At 42.3% G+C, this 17,310-nt stretch overlaps 1 long non-coding RNA gene across 6 annotated transcripts in view; it reads left to right on the forward strand.

Moving 5' to 3' along the window:
- The first annotated feature begins 851 nt into the window (after positions 1-851).
- LOC146184854 (uncharacterized) overlaps positions 852-17,310 on the forward strand; it is a 56,805-nt gene continuing 40,346 nt past the window's right edge. For 3 of the 6 annotated variants that reach the window (XR_014708940.1, XR_014708941.1, XR_014708943.1), the window contains exons 1-4: positions 852-994; positions 5,996-6,139; positions 12,466-12,569; positions 16,085-16,235. This is a non-coding gene — a long non-coding RNA (uncharacterized LOC146184854). Of the gene's footprint in view, positions 995-5,995; positions 6,140-6,680; positions 6,747-12,465; positions 12,570-16,084; positions 16,236-17,310 lie in introns of all 6 variants that reach the window. The other 3 variants (XR_014708942.1, XR_014708944.1, XR_014708945.1) reach the window with 3 other exon arrangements.

The raw sequence follows: 17,310 nt of genomic DNA on the forward strand, positions 1-17,310 counted from the left end.
TAACAGCCTGAAGCTGCTCCTCACTTTACCAGTTGGCAAATTTCCTAACGCTAAGCAGATATCAAGCTAAAATGAGCATTCCTGGTTACCAGTGGATACCGAATAGCGCAGTGTAATATAATCATCATTATTGGCTAAATGAAAGTTACTGACTGCGGCGTGGTTGGAGAGATGCGAGAACCCGTGCCTGCGCACGATGTCTGGCCGCTCTGCTAACAGTCTGCTGCTGACAGTTGAGTTGTGGCTCTGTAATAAAGCGGGCTCTGCAGGGCTCAGAAAAATACCCGTCCCATACAGATGAATGTGCCGTAACGATTTACAGTGCGCGATAACTCGTCCCGCATGAGCTGTAGCAGACGCCAGCGAAATAAGAGCGCTTTCACCATAGTGCAATGGCGAAAACCCGAATAATGTCGAATGAAACGCCTTCTATCATGGGTGGAGGTCCACATACGTCGGCATAGGGAAAAAATCACCGCTTTTACTGAATAAGCGCACAAAAGCATCAGTACTATGTCGCACTATTGCAAGAAAGCAATGAAAAGTCGACTAGTAGATGTTGCATTGGCGCCGTCTGGCGGTGTCAATGAAAATCGGCGTGCCCGAGCGTCGTCGTTCGCGCCACTAGAATGTATTCTAGTTCACTATAATTAGAGTTGAGAATCGCCAGGGCAAATCGTTTGTGTCCACCAGTTGTAAAGGGGCTGCCCACCACTACATCATCAAAAGTGACGGCACAAATAAAATTTGGCGGCTGATCATTAAAGCTTGTGCAATCGCTTATCCCGCTATAATTCGCTGTGAGGAAAAGGTAAAGCATCACTATCATCATCATCACCACTATATATATCGCTTCACTCGTCTTGCCACGTTGCCATTCACTTCTGAACTGTGTACAGTTAGGCTGTCATGTTTTTCGAAATGGTTCTAAGCTGTGCTTGAACTATTTCGAGCCGCCGAATTTGAGCCTTTCACCGCTTTGCTATGGCCTTCGGTGAGTCGAATTTCCTTTCTTTGCCTCCAGCCAGTGCCTCTTTTCGACAGGAGGCACTGCTCGAGCGAACGTGGACGCACGTGGAGAGACGACCATGCTTAGCTGCATCGCTGCACTCTGCTCACAGAGGGAATCGGGATGCATCGGTAAAAATAATCGGTGGGCGCAATAAGTTTATTACAGAATTTGAAAGTAGGTAGAAAGGTAAACGCCAGGGGTATGGTAGTTCTTTGTGAAAGCTTCTCAAACATTCCAATAATCTTTCAAGCTGTTGGCATCATTCACAGGCTTTCTTCGTGACTTTTTAACATGGCGTCCAATGGTTCGTGCCTTACCAGGTAGGGGCGCAATATATCATAGTCCCTTGGACGTTATTAGCATTGCTACTCGGTTTACAGTCGCCTGTATTGTTCCGCGCCACGGCCTTGCCGCTCAAGAAGACTTCGATGATACGAATTTCCTTTTTTTGGGCTTGTATACATCACCCAATCACCGCGAGCGCCTTGCAGACGAGAGCTTTTTTTTGATGCGAATGAGCCCATGAGTCTATCCATATACATCAGCAAAGATTACCAATGGGAGCATTTATTTTATCACAGAATTCAAAGATAATAAGCAGGTGATTGTCACCAGCATTGTATTTCTGAAACAAATCTTGTTGAAGTTATTAAATTTCAAGTACTGAGCAACGATAGCGTGTTTCCTATGATGGCATTAAACATGGCGTCCAATGGTTAGCGGCTTCCCCTGCGGGAAAATATGGCTGCTTGCCCTAGGTTTTTGTCTTAGGCAGTCAGTTTGAGAAACAAGTGTTATACTGCGCCTTTCCCTTCCTGTAAACAAATTATTATTAGTCTGAGCTGGTTTTATGACCACGGTAGAGCCAATGGCGGCTTACTAGAAGGGGTTCTGTCTTTACCAGTTGATTTGAGTTTTTTTTTTTGCCACGCGAACCCATGAGTCAGTCTATAACATCGGCAAAAATAATTGATCTATGCATATACTTTATCACAGAATTCAAAGACAATGATAGGTAGGCAGTTGTTACCAGCATTGCATTTGGGAGGTAAAGCTTGTTGAAATTAATGAATTGGTTGTTCAAGTAACCAGCAACGCGTCTTTCCTATAAGCACCCTGCACCCGCTAGGCGCCGCCGCTGTAGAAGTATGTAGGGGTAAGTTTATTGAGGGACGTTATGTAGAGGCTGCGTTCAGTGCTTCGCGCTGCCGGTTCCTCGTCCCTAATACGAAGTATGAAGGCTCTCTCGACGTCTCCGCAGGGATGCCGCCTGCTAGCGGTGTGCCGCTGATTGTAGAGTCGGGATTTGGACCTGTTATGGTTTGCAAAATTCTTTCGGGGTGCAAATATCAGAAAAAGAATGAAGCTTTTTGAAGCAGGCCATGTACATGAGGTGAAGGAGGCAATTTCATGTGATGAGGTCCATGTAACAACCTGGTGAATCGTGCAGACAAGCATTGGGTCAGCATCAAAAACTGCGCTTACTTGTGCTGCTCGGTTTATTCAATGTAACAACCGGCCTGATTTGCCGAAGCGTGATAGACAGGAACGGCAACAAAAAATTACAAGGGACTTTAGTGACTAAAGTTGTGAAAGCCGAAAGCCTGAGAAGTCTCATCTTGTCTAGTGTACCTGCCATCTGCAATTCCACACTTGAGCGCGAGCCAAGGAACATCACGCGACAGGCGCCCGCAAAAGCGGGACGCACTTTGTCCACGACAGTATGAGCCATTTAAGGCTTTCACCTTAAAAACTTGCACACGACGTTTCGAGTTCTTTGTGGGGTGGTTTATTAAAAATAATCAAAGAGGAAGTAAATGAATGTTTAACTGAGCTGCGGACGGCGGTAGGGGGCAGGATGCAGGAGAGTTTTACCTTTTTTTTTATCCGATGATTAGTCTACGCCGGGTCACCGAATGTAGCCCATGCATGTAAGGTGAAAGGGAGTGATCCTGGGAACAGCTTTGTATCCTTCCTTTTGCTATGATTCCAGCAAGGTCTCCTGTGGGAGCGCGACCATCTCCACCACATTTTTTTTTTTCAAGCCATTCTTGTGTTGGAATGACCCGCAGTGTGCGACCACCGCGCTGTTTCTGCTCGTTTGTGTGATGTTCGCCTTGTGGTGCCCTTGCTAACTAATATGCAGCATACTCTGTTTCGCGCTTACAATGAATGATCTACGGAGCCTTTATCCAATGCCATGTATGTGCAGCATGCACGGCAGATGCCAAGAAACGTCCCTTTTGCGCATTTTAAGATTTCAACACGTGCCTACTTCTACAGTATGATGTCCGTAAAAAAAATGGAAATAAAACGCGACAATGCCATAGCATTCCGCAAAGTAAGTGGGCTGTGCGGACGTAGCGCTCACTATGCAGTACTAAAATTCTAACTAAACTGCGTTTACGTTTTTAAACAACTTTTATAGCCACCACGTCTACCGACACGTCTGAAGTAAGGAGGTTGCAGACGCGGCTTAAGCATGTTGTCTGCTGCCTGCCTGTTTGACATACGTTTGCAAATGCAGTGGCTTTTCATGCAAACAAAAGTGGATTTAAGAACGCACAGTTTTATTATTTTATTAGAGTTTTAATACTGCGTACGTAATCATACGCAAAACCCTTGCGTACGATGCACGATCCGTATGTACTTCGTATATGTTGTTTGCGAAGGCAAAAACCCCTACACTGCAAAAAAAAATAATCGTAAATTATACGTACGAACCCTCAATAAAAGAGCATACAGCTGCTCATTTCTACCTAAAACGGGCAGAACGGCAATAATGCATCCGTGAAGGTGGTTGCTATGATGTAGACAAAATTCACTTAAGACCGAAACAATGCAAACCACGGTGCTGGCTTGTGTTGTGTCGTTTGCATTCACGAAATAGTGTAGATCTGCTTTCGATAAGCCTTCTAGTTCACAAATGCGATGCGTACGGGTCATGGCGGTGCTGCCTACTTTCCTTAAAGCCTGATACGCAGCCGTTTCTGCCTTTATACGTCCTCCTTTTTATGAAGTTACCGATCGTTTCATTTCCGGTATAGTTTCGGGTTTTGAAAAATTAGGGCTGTGCAAGTGAAACAATGGTCGCTGTGGTGGTGCGGTGATCGTTTTTGCCAGCAGGTGAGCAAGATTTCATTCTTTGTTCATTATGGTTCTGGATGCGCGGTTATTTTTTCTTCCGTTCACCACAGTCATCGTTCCACACACCCTCTCAAGCACCTTACTGTAAAAGGAATTTGAACCTACGCTGTCAGTTAATTCGTTGAGTTAACCTAGTAGCGATTGTACCGCAGCCTCTTACCCATGCGAGTTGGAAATTAGTGAGCGGGATAATGTCCACGCATTGTTGAGTTATCGAGGTTTCTGTGCGTTTCGCAAAGCCTGCAGCGGGTAGCAACATTTGTTTGGACTATGCACGGGACTTCATAACTTCGCAAAAACTGTTGGTGTCGGCACCTGCTTGAACAAGTGTAGAACACATATAAAAAAAACGCATGAGCGTGACACTTAAGCTTTAGTACAGGTGCGGGGCACAAACTGAACTCCGTGGCAAAAAAAAAAAAAAACGAAACAAAAACAAGTGCTGCGTCGATCGACTTCACATGGCTGTCATCTCATTTGTTGCCGGCGACTGTCTGATTCCTGCACCCTAACACACTTTCTCTACGGCTTAACGCTCTGGCTGCGTCTTAAACTTGCATCGAGCCTTGCTTCATTTTTTAGTGCCTTTCTTGGCTACGGAGAAAATGTACCTGACCTCTGAAATCCAACTAACGCTGCGCATAAGGCAGGTTAATAAACTGTCTGTTATGCCTATTATATCAAACTGGTTCACTTTACAAGTTTTCGATTTTTGCTAGTGTCAGGCCCATGGTTCTTTCATTTTTAATTTGATTAAGTTTGCGATGACTCATTTCGATGCAGGCCCCCTTAACTTTTCTTTTTCATTTTATACAAACAGGAAAACTTACACAGGTTGTGGGCGAAAATAGCTGGCTTTAAGTGCGTCTGATGGACTGAAAAACATTTTACAGGTGTATCCTGCGGATCCAGTAACTATGCTTTAAGGTTGTACTAAAGGCACATTATGCAGACGCGGTACACTCTTCCCTTCTGGTACGGCCTACAGGTCGAAGCAGTATTACTAAATATGACAGATCTCACAATATTTTTCTTTGGTAAAGCAGCCAAGGCAGAGCTTGCTTCCATCAGCTGTATATTTGTTGAAACAATGCAGATTCAAAGGGGCAGGTTTGCGGGCTGTATATAAAAAAAAAAACAGATCCACATGTCACCATGCGAATATGCATTGCAATATTGAGATGGGGCCATCTTCACCCAATTCTCACTCACAGTGAAAATAACAGGTCATTACCCTATTGCTTTGCGCTTAACTTATGCTGACCTGTTGTGTTTTTTTGAACTGATCTTTCCGTACAGTGAAGCATCCACAAAATGTGATGGGGCCATTTGCGAAGAGGCACCTTTGCTACTACAGCGTACTGAAAACAGGGTCGTGCGCTGACAATTCTGGTCAACATGGGATGTAATCAGTGTGGTTTTTATATGCATTGATCTGAAATTGTACCCAAGTGTAAAAGTAAAATATTAAGCAAAATGACTGGTAGTGTTTTCTCCCAGCGAGATCGGAACCGAAACTAAATTTTACCTGCAGACGGCCAGCTGTGTTTTTTATTTCTTGAACGTCACTTTAGTCACTGCCTCGTCTTTGTCATTGCTTGCTATTCCAGATGTCAGCAAACTTCAATGTTTGTTTAATGAACTTCTTTAATTTTGAGTTGTCATGAAGTGTGCTGTGTTCAGTGTGCGATTACAACTGTACTAGTGCTTTCGCTCATGTAGTGCTGTCAAAGTGCAATATTCGACATAAAGGGCCATTCCGAGTCTTGGTAACTTCTCAGTGTGTGTGCTTCATTGTGCTGTGCTTTGTCTAAAGGATGGGTGCTCTGTTTCCAGTTCAAAACAATCAGAAGGAGCAGGCCTGGACAGTTCCGCTCAATGCGACTACATGTTTGATCTGCCAAATATGCAGCAGTACATTTTGCTGAACCTGGATAACATTGAACAGCTGTCTATATGACTACGCAATTGTCTTAAGAGGTAAGCAATATTTATAATCTGAATTTGAAGTACTTGTACACATTGCAAAGTGAGACCGTTAGAGGGATGACGATTTGTATTGTACTGCTGCAGTATTTGTTTTTACAGCCTCTAAGTAGTGTTATAGGCATTTAATTTCGAGTGCCATGAAGTGGTCACAGCATTTGTGGGTTAAGTCATGGTGATTTGTTGCGAGAAGGCATGGTGCAGAAAAGCTGCAGCTTTGGTATAGACCTGGTCGTTTTTGTATTTAAAAAATAATGCTACCGTGTGTGTGCAATGCTTTTTGTGATTGTAGCTTTATTAGCAGGAGGCAGATTGGGTCTTTTTTTAGTTGAATTGGTTGGTGTTAAGTGCTAATCTGCCCACATCTGTCTCTCATTCTACCATTTTAGCTCATGCTAGTTCCCATATTCTTGTGCGTGGGTTTGTTTGTGTTCATGTATGCCCATGCTAGTTTAAATTTATAGTTGGTGGTAAAGATAACAGCCGTATTTTGTTGACACGGGCACTCAAATCACTTTAGCATGCACTTTTTTAGCCGTGTCAGTTGACTGCTGGATCCATCCAACCTAGGATCGGGATCCTGTTGGTATTACAAACAAAGGTAAATTTTTTGTATCTGGATTTACATTTTTCATCGCATGAACAATTTTTTATGCCCATTTTGTGTCTGGCTGCCTAGACTGTAGGTTTTGGCATTTTGATTGCATTGGATTTGTTATTGTTTTTGTTCTTGGTATGGTTTTGGACACGCATAGGCAGATTTTTCTCCACAGCAGTACAATGATATGCTTACAAGATGAAGACAAGTCCCCTTGTCGAAATGTTGACTTGACTTGAAAATGCTGGCTCCCCTACAACTCATGCTCAGTGCTTTTTCATACTGTCTTTCGCTTGTTCTACTTTTGATTTATTGAGTCACATAAAATGATGAGTTACCATTCTCTTTTTCTTAAAATTATTGCTTGAAACAGAACAATACAGTGCAGTAGTGACAGGGGCAAGGAAGACGAATGCAAACACTAGAGCTGACTAACAACACTGTTTGTAGGCTTGAACCAGCTTATGGAGCTAAAGAAAATAAACAAAAAGCATGTCATGCAACTGTTAAATGAGTACTTCGTTGCTCCAATCCTTCCCTCTAATATTTAACATGTTCATGGGCATTTAAAAAGAACTTTTACACTCAAGTGTATGCATGGCATGGTAACACATTTAAACAATTTTGAAATTGCCTGAGCTTCTGCTATCAGTCTTGTGTCGGTATCACAGCATTTGTGCATAACAGCTGTTCTTTGAAAGGCAGGTGTGAAGTTCTTACACTTGATACAGTGTTTGCTTACCTCGCTGGAGTTTCCACCCGAGGTTTCTTGATTGATATATATCATGCTCCCTGAGACCTCATTTCTCAAAAGTGGAGTTCAAGTATGTTGAAAGCAACTCCAAAAAACTTATCTCCATGCATCTTTGTACAGCCTCGTCCACTTCTAGCTAGAACACGGTCACTGCTTTTAAAGCAACATTGCATCCGACCCGGCCACGCAGTAATCTAATGTGGCTGGCCATGTGAAGCAGCACATCCGTGTCTCGGTGTGCTTGCATCGCTTTGCATCGATATCTGCCTGCGTCAGATACAATGTTGCTTTAAAAGCAGTGACCATGTTCTAGCTAGAAGTGGACGACACTGTACATACAATATGAAGGTCATATTGTTTCTGAACGAAGTGGAATTTGAATTAGTACATGTCACGCCAGCCTTGCATCATATATATGTCTTTCCGAGACTACAAGTTTCAGGATCAGTGTACCGAGCTCGAAGTAACCCATGGTCTTTATGTTTATGGATGCCTTTGTTGTAGTTCTGAATGACGTCAAACGGTGTCTTGAGACACAAGTGTCCCAAGTTGTAACCATGTTCACTATTTGTCTTCAAACATTAAAGGTAACAGTTCAGTGCTGAGCTGATGGCCACATTTAGTGTCTGGGTTTGTGCTTTCATCTTGGCCCTGAGCATGTATGCTGAGCTTATGAGCTAAGGGGCAACAAGACAGTTCTGGTGCATGCCTTGGCACATTCGAAACAAGTAAAGAGATCTAGAATGTTTTGTTTCATGAGCGCTCTTGAGAAATCATGCAGATGCCAACAGGAAGATGCAATTCAGAGCCAGCTGCACCATCTTAAAGAAGCCAGGTACCCAGCAAATCCTTTAATTTCTGTTGCAGAGAGCGTGCTTTTTTAGTATGCTCTCAGCTATCAGGAAGCAACCAAAGGCAACTGTCAAAGAAAAACGGCAATGATACTGTGTTTACATACTTGGCAGAAAAAGAGGAAAGAGATGGCTTTACAGTATAAAAAAGCACTGAACAAAGGTTGAGAAGGCTCAGTTTGCAAGCCGAACCAACGTTTTGACATGAGGACTTTCCTTCATCTGGGCGCAGATGAAGAAAAGTCTTCTTGTCGAAATGTTGGCTTGACTTGTGAACTGAGGCTCCCATTCAAACCTTGTTCAGTGCTCTTTAATACTGTGTCTACGTACTGTATTACTCAAACCAAACAAGATTGGAAAGAGAGCACTAATTTATGTCTTCTCCGTGCCAAAAAAATTGAACCAATGGTGCAAAAAAAGGTAATTCTGAGAGCAATGTAGAGCCACATTGTGTGGTCAAACATTGCCTGTGGCAGCTAAACTGCAAAAAAAGTGTCTGTTCTGTTCCTGTGTGATGTGAAAGTATCTATCAGCCAGTGTCTAAACACTAGGCTGCAGGAGCACAGGATCGGAAAGACATCAACTGTGGTGAGCTCAGCCAAATTTGCAGCATGTGTAATTGCACACCTACTCTTGGAAGACCAGCTGCTCTGTACAAGTGCTATGACACCCCCACATGAGTAATAGCAAAAGCGCAGGCCTTTTCAAATTTCTTTGATAAGTGTGTCAACACACCATCCATGCACCTGATGAAAAGTTTTTGTGCACTTGTCGGCATGTTATATTAGATTGGCAGGAAGGGGCTGTTAATCATCATGGGCATCAGTAGGAGGGTGCAAAGGGTTTGAGCCATACAACCAGCTGCCCCCCCCCCCCCCCCCCCCCTCCCTGTATGATGCAGTTGAATTGGTTTTGCCTCCCCCTCACTCCCAAGAAAAAAAATTCCTGCTGACACCCATGTTATATTTCTGTCACACGGGCAATCTCAATGTCCATTGAGTGAATGGTGATCAAAAGTTTCAATGGTCGAGATGCACCACTGCCACACGGCAAATTTCAGTGGTCATTGAGTAGTGTGTGGGATCCAATAGATTGAGCCATGGGTGACAACATGTAGTAAAAATATGAAGTCAAACTGGACAGAATGAGGTGGATATCACACTAATTGCTATTAATAAATGAAAGGTCCTTCAGAGATGGGTATTCAATGCCTCACAGCACAGCATAACCGAAGGCACTGCAGGCAAGCAACACCGACAAACAATTTGCATTTGCCACATTCGTTTTGTGCCAGGATGCTGCCACAGCTTGGAGGTTGTCTTCGCTGCATGTCTGGTTGCTATTGTTAAAAGCACATATGGGGTTTTTCTGTGTGTCAGACGTTTTGTTTCTTTTAAATTTTGTCTCGTTATTTCACCTCGGGGTGAATGCGGGGCTGCTCTCAATGTTCCTTGGCATTCTAGTAGTAATTCATAAACCTCTTGAGTCAATACTAATCAAGTTCAAGAGTCATTAAAAACTGCTGTGTGGAAGTGGTCGATCCCCATCGATTTCGATGTCCATTGACTCAATGTGCATTGAAACTGCCCGTGTGATGGGTGTTACTAAATGCTTGTGTTTGCATGTCTTTTTTGTCCCTGCTACTACTGTGCTGTATTCTTGTGTGTCATGAACCAACATGCTAGGCAGTGCATACTATTGATTGAAGCTGTTCGAATCGCTTTGCCCCTGTATATTTATCTCTTTCTGTAAGCCAAATGATAGTTGGAATTTTCACATTTTGTGGTGATTAGAGCAGTATGTCTACTTGTCTTGAACATATAAACATTGAATTTCACGAATCAAGTGTCAAATATGTGCATGAGTGAGGTTGCATTCTATAGTGTTGTTTCCAGCTATTTTTGATAGCTTTTTATGAGGCTCAGTGTTGCTTTCCTTTTGAGAAAAACATTCTTTGTCTCCCATTTTGTAGCAGCTGTGGGTGCCGACATATAGCCAGTGATCAGTGGTATACCATACAAGTTGGCTTTAAATTATGAGGAGGAAAACTAACCGCAGATATAGGGAACTTCGCATTTTATTCTTCCGTGTTCTCTAATTTTTGTGCGGGAAAAGAACTAAGAATTAAGAAGGTTCCCCTGCAGTTTTCTGTAAGCAGGTCAGTATGAGGAAGCCACTTATCAGCAATTATGAATCAGTTTTCAAGCACACAAGATACATCTGGACTTTCTTACTTCTGAAACTTAACCAGTGGTTCGCCACACATTGTGCTTTTTTAAGCAGAAATAGCTAGCTGGCTTTATTATTGGAAAAATTGATACATAGTACATGTTTTTCTGCAAAAAATTATTCCCCTTGTTAGTGTAATCTCAAATGATAATATTGGCTGTAAGCATGCTACTCATGGACTTCTAATGCATGGCAGTAAGGCCTATTAGGCCTATTATGTTGCAATTTTACCCCATTGATGTTTTTTAAGACCTATAAAAATGTCATGCAAAGCTAGAAAACAAAGAGCCCAGAGTTCAAACTGCAGCATGTGAAGAAGTGTTTTCGATAGATGCAAAATGTCGGAAAAGAAAATCATTTAGTGCCACGTGCAGAGATATAAGTAGGGGTTGGATTTTAGTTACAGAAATTTCGGCAGACTTTTTCGGTATTTATTTGCAAACTCAACTTCCGTTTTTTTGGTTATTATTTTCTGCTGAAGAAATATTTTTTTTTTGCGGTGAGCTAAGAGGCATCTGTTCACAGTTAAGAGTGACAGTGTTTATTTAGTTTTTTCTTGCATGTTGTTTTATGCACATTTATTAATGTACAGTTGGTCATATATACAGCTGAACTCCTGCAAGAAAATGATATTGCATTGAAGGAAATTAGTGTTATGACAAAACGCATATGTAGACAAATTCGCACGTTACACAAAGTAACTGAAATGTTTTTTACGATCATTTGCACAACCTAAAAACTTCTCTCGGCTTATGTCCGAGAAGTGTCACGTGGCAAGAAACTGGTGGGCTTTGGTCTTCACGTTTTTGGGAAGCACTTGCTGCAAATGCTCCAGTTTCTCCTTTGCCCCTCGAAGTGTCTGCCTTGATGTTGGCGTCCCTTCTCAGGAGTTCCTCCTCGGACACTTTATATGTTTGAGGGTCAGAAAGCACGGCTGCCATTCTTTCTCCATTCGTGAGGCCATTAATGATGCCTTAAAACCCTCAACCACTGTTCTTAAATCAAAGATCCCACTGCCTTACATCATACGCCTGGATTTAACACTTTTGTAATTTTCTGCTGTCATCGAGAGTTTGTGGTATGCATAAAATGTACTGACCTTTTTTAGTTTATACCAAATTTTTTAAAATGCTTTCGGCATACCTTTATCAGTTTTTTTTTGTTTAAACCGAAAATCCCACCCCTAGATATAAGGGTGAACAAATTAATGCTCATTATCTTTCATACCAGAAGCAGGCTTGATTAATGCTCCAGTGACAGATTTTTGAGATGGTAGACATGTTCATGGGACTTTGAACGACATACATATTCAGTTCGCATTTTCTTGCTACTCTTTATTTTCTGTGTCAGTAATGCATAACTGCACACAATGAATTCTTTGATTTATAACATGTTTCATGAGACCCACTCCCTTGTGGCAGTGGGTCTCTGTCCAGTCATCTGTCCCGGCAGCGGGACAGATGACGCGAGTCGCTGCTGGATCCAGTCTTGTACATCCATCTATTGCCTGCAAATTACTGGCGTTTAAGGAAAGTGGGCCACAAACAGAATACAGACCTTAAGTGGAAAAAGTGGAAAATTACTAAATGGAGTTTATTCGTTTTGTGTAAAATAAAGATAGGGGCAAAAGTTCACCCTGCCGTAAATACAGAAAAATTATTTACTGGTCTGTAATGAGAACTATGTTGTTGTGAGGCTGAATAGCATGAGAAGGCAATGTGAACAGGGCCCGATACTTCTATCATGCTGAACTCTTGCAGGAGATGCTTAAGCGTCCTCCAATTAATTTTCTTCTTTTTCACTGGGCTTTTAATCACCACTTGAAGTATCATCCACTTGCTTTTGTCCTGCATTTGTTTATCCTTCCCTATTTTTTGCTTGTTCGCAGGTATCTCACAAATCCACAAAATAACTTAAAAATATATTGTTGGCTGTCAAAACTACTTTTCACACGATAACGTGTGCATCATCCTGGAGCTGAGATCCACACAGGTACGAATTACCTTTGACCCGCTGTAAAATCTTGCAGAAAAAAAATTACGGAGCAAAATAACAGAAACTCGCCAAGTTCTCTGTTCTTCCGGATATCGTTCCTTATTCTGCGCGTGGACCTCGTGGTGTATCTTTCATTTCCTACTTGTCTTCCTCGCCGATTTTGCGAAAAAAAGTAACTCTGCTAGCTTTTGGTTTTTTTTTCGTTATCTTCCTTGTCTCTAGATAATGTCTATGACAGTGCAGATTTTTGGCTGTTGTAAGAATACACAGGTATGCCAACCAGGAATTCAACAGCTGCAAAAAAGCATCCCGAAGGAAGACATATGTGCGCTTTGTGTTTTTTTCTCTGCATGCAGGCAGCTTTATGAGAATAGGGTGCCAAGAGAACAGTCAATGCCTGGTTTCACCATACCACGAGCTAACTTGTTACTTAGAGCATTGCAGTAGGATATGTTTTAGAGCCAATTGCCCGAACTGCTAGGCTTCCTGGTGCTAGTTAACTCATTTCGCCCGTATTCTTCCAGTCGTAGTTCAAGGTGAACCGGCTCCGAAAGACATTAACGGAGACCGAAGCATGACAGTTTTTCGGCTTTTATTTGGCTACCAATACCTGGCGGTTCTGCAGGTCATCTAGAATGACATTTAGTTGGTGAACCTGCTTATAAATGAAAGGGTGGAAAGTTCAAGCTGGCCTGGCCGACTTTAGCCACGTTTAGCAACGGAACTGCATTGCTTCTCTCCAAATAAAATTAGACGTAAGTATGCATGTCCTTATGACTGCCAGCAAATGTTTAGTTGGGTCGATATTAGAAAGAAATTAATAACGGAATCAAAAGTTAGCAAGTAGCAAATAAGATTTCCGCTTTACTTACCGACAATACGGCGTTGACTGGAAAATACTTCGACCACACGGCGCTGCCGCAACAGATGGCACGAGATTTCTACATCCATCCATCATCTTCAAATCATTGGGGTTTAAATGCTATTGTGTTCAACTTTAAAAGACAAAGGTTCAGCATCCTCCAATATTTTTTCGCGCCGGGTCTGGTATCGGGCGCGTAGAAAAAATCATTTTACGTAAATCCAACCTTGGTGCGAACAATGTAGCTAGCCGTTCTGCGAGATCTACAGCCTTTACAATGACATTTTTCCTTTTTATGACACCGAGTGTACTATTGAGCTTGTAAAAAATCAAGTTACATAAACTACCTTTGGTGGGAACAACTCAGCTAGCCATTCTGCGAAAAGTTAAATTTAGAATTAAGATTTTTTCTCTGAAGTTTATAAATAGGTAATTAGGTAATATGTTTACTAATTACCTTTAGAGAACGAACATTAGCATTGTTGACTCTGAATAGCTCTTAAATTGTTCGTGCTCTGGCCCGAGATTATTTTTTAACCTTCGCTACTTTTAGCTGTGCTCCCGGTATATCCTCGCACACAACACAAGTCGAGGGGTGAAAGAGATCCCGTACGAGAAGGCCGTAAATTGGCTTATCTTTTTGTTCCTTTGGTGACACGTGGCTTCTAGGGCGACTTTAGGAAAAAACAAACAAATGGCTGAAGACTGCTTCTTTGAAGTTGTCTTGAGGTCTCGAGGAACTCTATTCTTAATGGATGCAGTAAAAGCGCTTAATGCGCCCTCGTTCCCTATGACACCCACATGTGAGGGCATTCCCTGGAAAAGCATTGAAAAAGCCTCTGGTGTGCAGAGTATGCACCAAATTCAGAGTGTTAAGGACCATGTCATCAATAGGAAATCTGCGCATCTAACCTTTGAAGAGCAGATTTAGAATCCGTCAGGAACACAACAGCTTGAGTTGGTCATGAGGGTAGATTGCATTAAGCAGTCTCAGTGGAAACGCTCTCAGTCAATGTGGAGGACGCGGGTACAGTACACTATATAGACAGTGATATTTTCAAAGTAGGAATGTGAGAAGCTACTCCGCTAGCTCCTTTCACTTTGTGCACAGTTCCACCAGTGAAAATATTAGAAAGGCAGCTGTACTCAGTTTCCAAATGGTCAAGCACGTGTGAATGTCTTACCACCAAAGAACTGCTTGTAGCACGCACATGAGACATAGTGAATGCACAGTCAAGACTTGATAATGACCAGTGCGGATTCAAACGGCTCTTTTGGCTTGTGCCGACAAGCAGTGCCTGGCGCAGGCACGCGCATGCGTGCCTGCTCGCTGGAGGGAGCAGCTCACGCGTCCAACCGCGCCGGCAGCTTAAGGCGACACGAAGCGGCGGCGTGATCGCATGAGATTGAAGAGCGGCGCAGGTCTGTTCCCTCTGAAAGTCACTGAAGGAATGCATGAATGATGCCATAAAATTAAGTATTACTCTTGACAAAGTTTACCAAGAAAACGTTTGTTTTATTATGAAAAAAGGCTGAACCCACGATGGAGCCATAATAGCATCATATGAAGGGAACGAGAGTATTTTAGACTGACAGATCTGGAAGTTTGTTTACGTACTTTTTTTCGTGGACATGGACCACCAAGCAGCTGGGTGTTTCCACGAAACAGCAAATCAAGCATGTTCGGTCTACCTTTTATATTTACTTCAAATTTTTATATCTTGTTGCCCGATAGGACTGGAAAGAGGAGGTCTGCAATTGGTTTTGCTGAGAGAAAAATTGTTTCTAGGCACGGACAATTAACGTGACGTAGAGGTTGGGTGTCGCGCTTATCTTTGTGCGGTATTGGCCAGCTTTGTTAGGGATCACCCAAGATATATAAAATAAGACAGCTGAAAACTGTCCAAATATTTGCATGTTTTATTTGTATTGCTGTCCTAGGAATGTTGGTTGCGGAAACAGAATTTTTACCATCATTTTAAGCCTTTGTCTCAAGAAAGGTTTATGGCAGAGCAGCAGTAATACTGCAGGATGTTGGCAGAATACTTAATCTGTCAATTTGCTAAAGCATATATTTATATGTCGTTTCAATACAGAGATACTATCGCGCCAATATCAAGCAAACAGCGAACAATGAAAGGTTCTGAGGAGGAGGAGGAGGAAAAACTTTATTTGCAGAAGAATTCGAGGCACGCAGGCCTCCTGGGTCTCCGCACGACCCCACTCACGATCTAAACGTTCATATTATGTTTATCCATGACGTATGCGGCCCGGCTGACGAGAGAGAAGAAGTTCTGAGGACAGTTAAAAAAAGACGGTTGCTTCGATGGTTGCTCTGCTATAGTGTTCCTCCTAATATTGATTCCCCTAGTGATTTCTTCCTGTCTCAAGAGGCAGCACCACTAATGGAAGGGCTACTTTAGCCATTCTTTAGGCTAGAGGCACATTCCTTCAGTGCCGTGAGTTTCGAAAGCCATCTTTAGGTAGGTGCGCTGGACACGGATACCTTAAGCTTGATGGACACGTAGTCCTGACTCCAGCAACATACAAAACATGCCTTTCATAAAAAAAGTTATGTTCCAAAAAATTCATCCTAAATATTTCTGGTCTCTGAAGTGAACATTTCCACTGGTACCACTTATTCGTGCAGGTAATTGTGACCACCTACCGGGTGACACCTGATGGGAACTCGGAAAGCGACAAGAAACACGAAACGGCAACTTATGCACGAGCAGTGGAACATTAGCTGCTGAGCCTCCAGCACAACAGGAGCACCATGCTTTTGACAAAAAAAAAACAAGGTAAGAAAGCCTTGCATGATTGTGCTAGAGTGCACTATCAATGGCACACAAGTCATCGCGGCGAGCAGTCATCTTTGCTTTGAAGTATGCAGTATCTGTGCAGTATGCTTAATAGTAACAATTTCAGGTACCACAAGTCAGGCACAGGTCTGTTCCCTCTGAAGGTCATTGAAGGAATGCATGTATGATACAATAAAATTGAGCATTATTCTTGACAAAGTTTACCAAGAAAACGTTTGCTTTATTATGCAAATACTGAATAATAGAAGGGAACGCGAGTATTTTAGATTGACAGATCTGGAAGTTGTTTTCACGGACATGGACTACCAAGCAGTTGGGGGTATCCACAAAACATCAAACAAAGCAAGGTCGGTCTGCGTTTTATATTTACTTCAAAATTTTTTATCTTGTTGCCTGTTAGGCCTGGAAAGAGGAGATATGCAATTAATTGGTTTTGCTGAGAAAAATTGTTTTTAGGCACGGGCAATTAACGTGACGAAGAGGTTGTGTGTCGCGCTTATCTTTTTGCGGTTTTGGCCAGCTTTGTTAGGGATCACCCAAGATATATAAACTAAGAGAGCTGAAAATTTTCCAAATATTTGCATGTTTTATTTGTATTGTCCTAGGAATGTTGGTCGAGGAAACGGAATTTTTACCTTCATTGCAGGCCTTTGTCTCAAGAAAATTTTATGGCAGAGCAGCAGTAATACCGCTGGATGTTGGCAGGCTACTTAATCTGTCAATTTGCTAAAGCTTATATTTATGACGTTTTAATACAGATATACTATCGCGCCAATATCAAGAATACAGTGAACAATGAAAAGTTCCGAGGACAGTTAAAAAAAGACCTCTTAATATCTGATGCTGGAGCTATCCCGGGCTTCTGTTACTAGGCCGATAGTAATTGAGCGTAGAAGCAAGTGGACACTTCTGCTTGCTTGCAGTGCGACATCTTACACGCCTAGTAAACAGTTTTGTTAACTCCTGCTGTTCTCCTTAGTACAGAAATTATGGTACAACATTAGCACCATGCTTTAATGCAAATCGGCAATTGAAGAGTCATACCTAGCACAAG

This window comes from Amblyomma maculatum, chromosome 7 (assembly GCF_055883805.1).
Source record: "Amblyomma maculatum isolate TAMU_Amacu chromosome 7, ASM5588380v1, whole genome shotgun sequence".
In the NCBI taxonomy this organism is placed as follows: Eukaryota; Metazoa; Arthropoda; class Arachnida; order Ixodida; family Ixodidae; genus Amblyomma; species Amblyomma maculatum.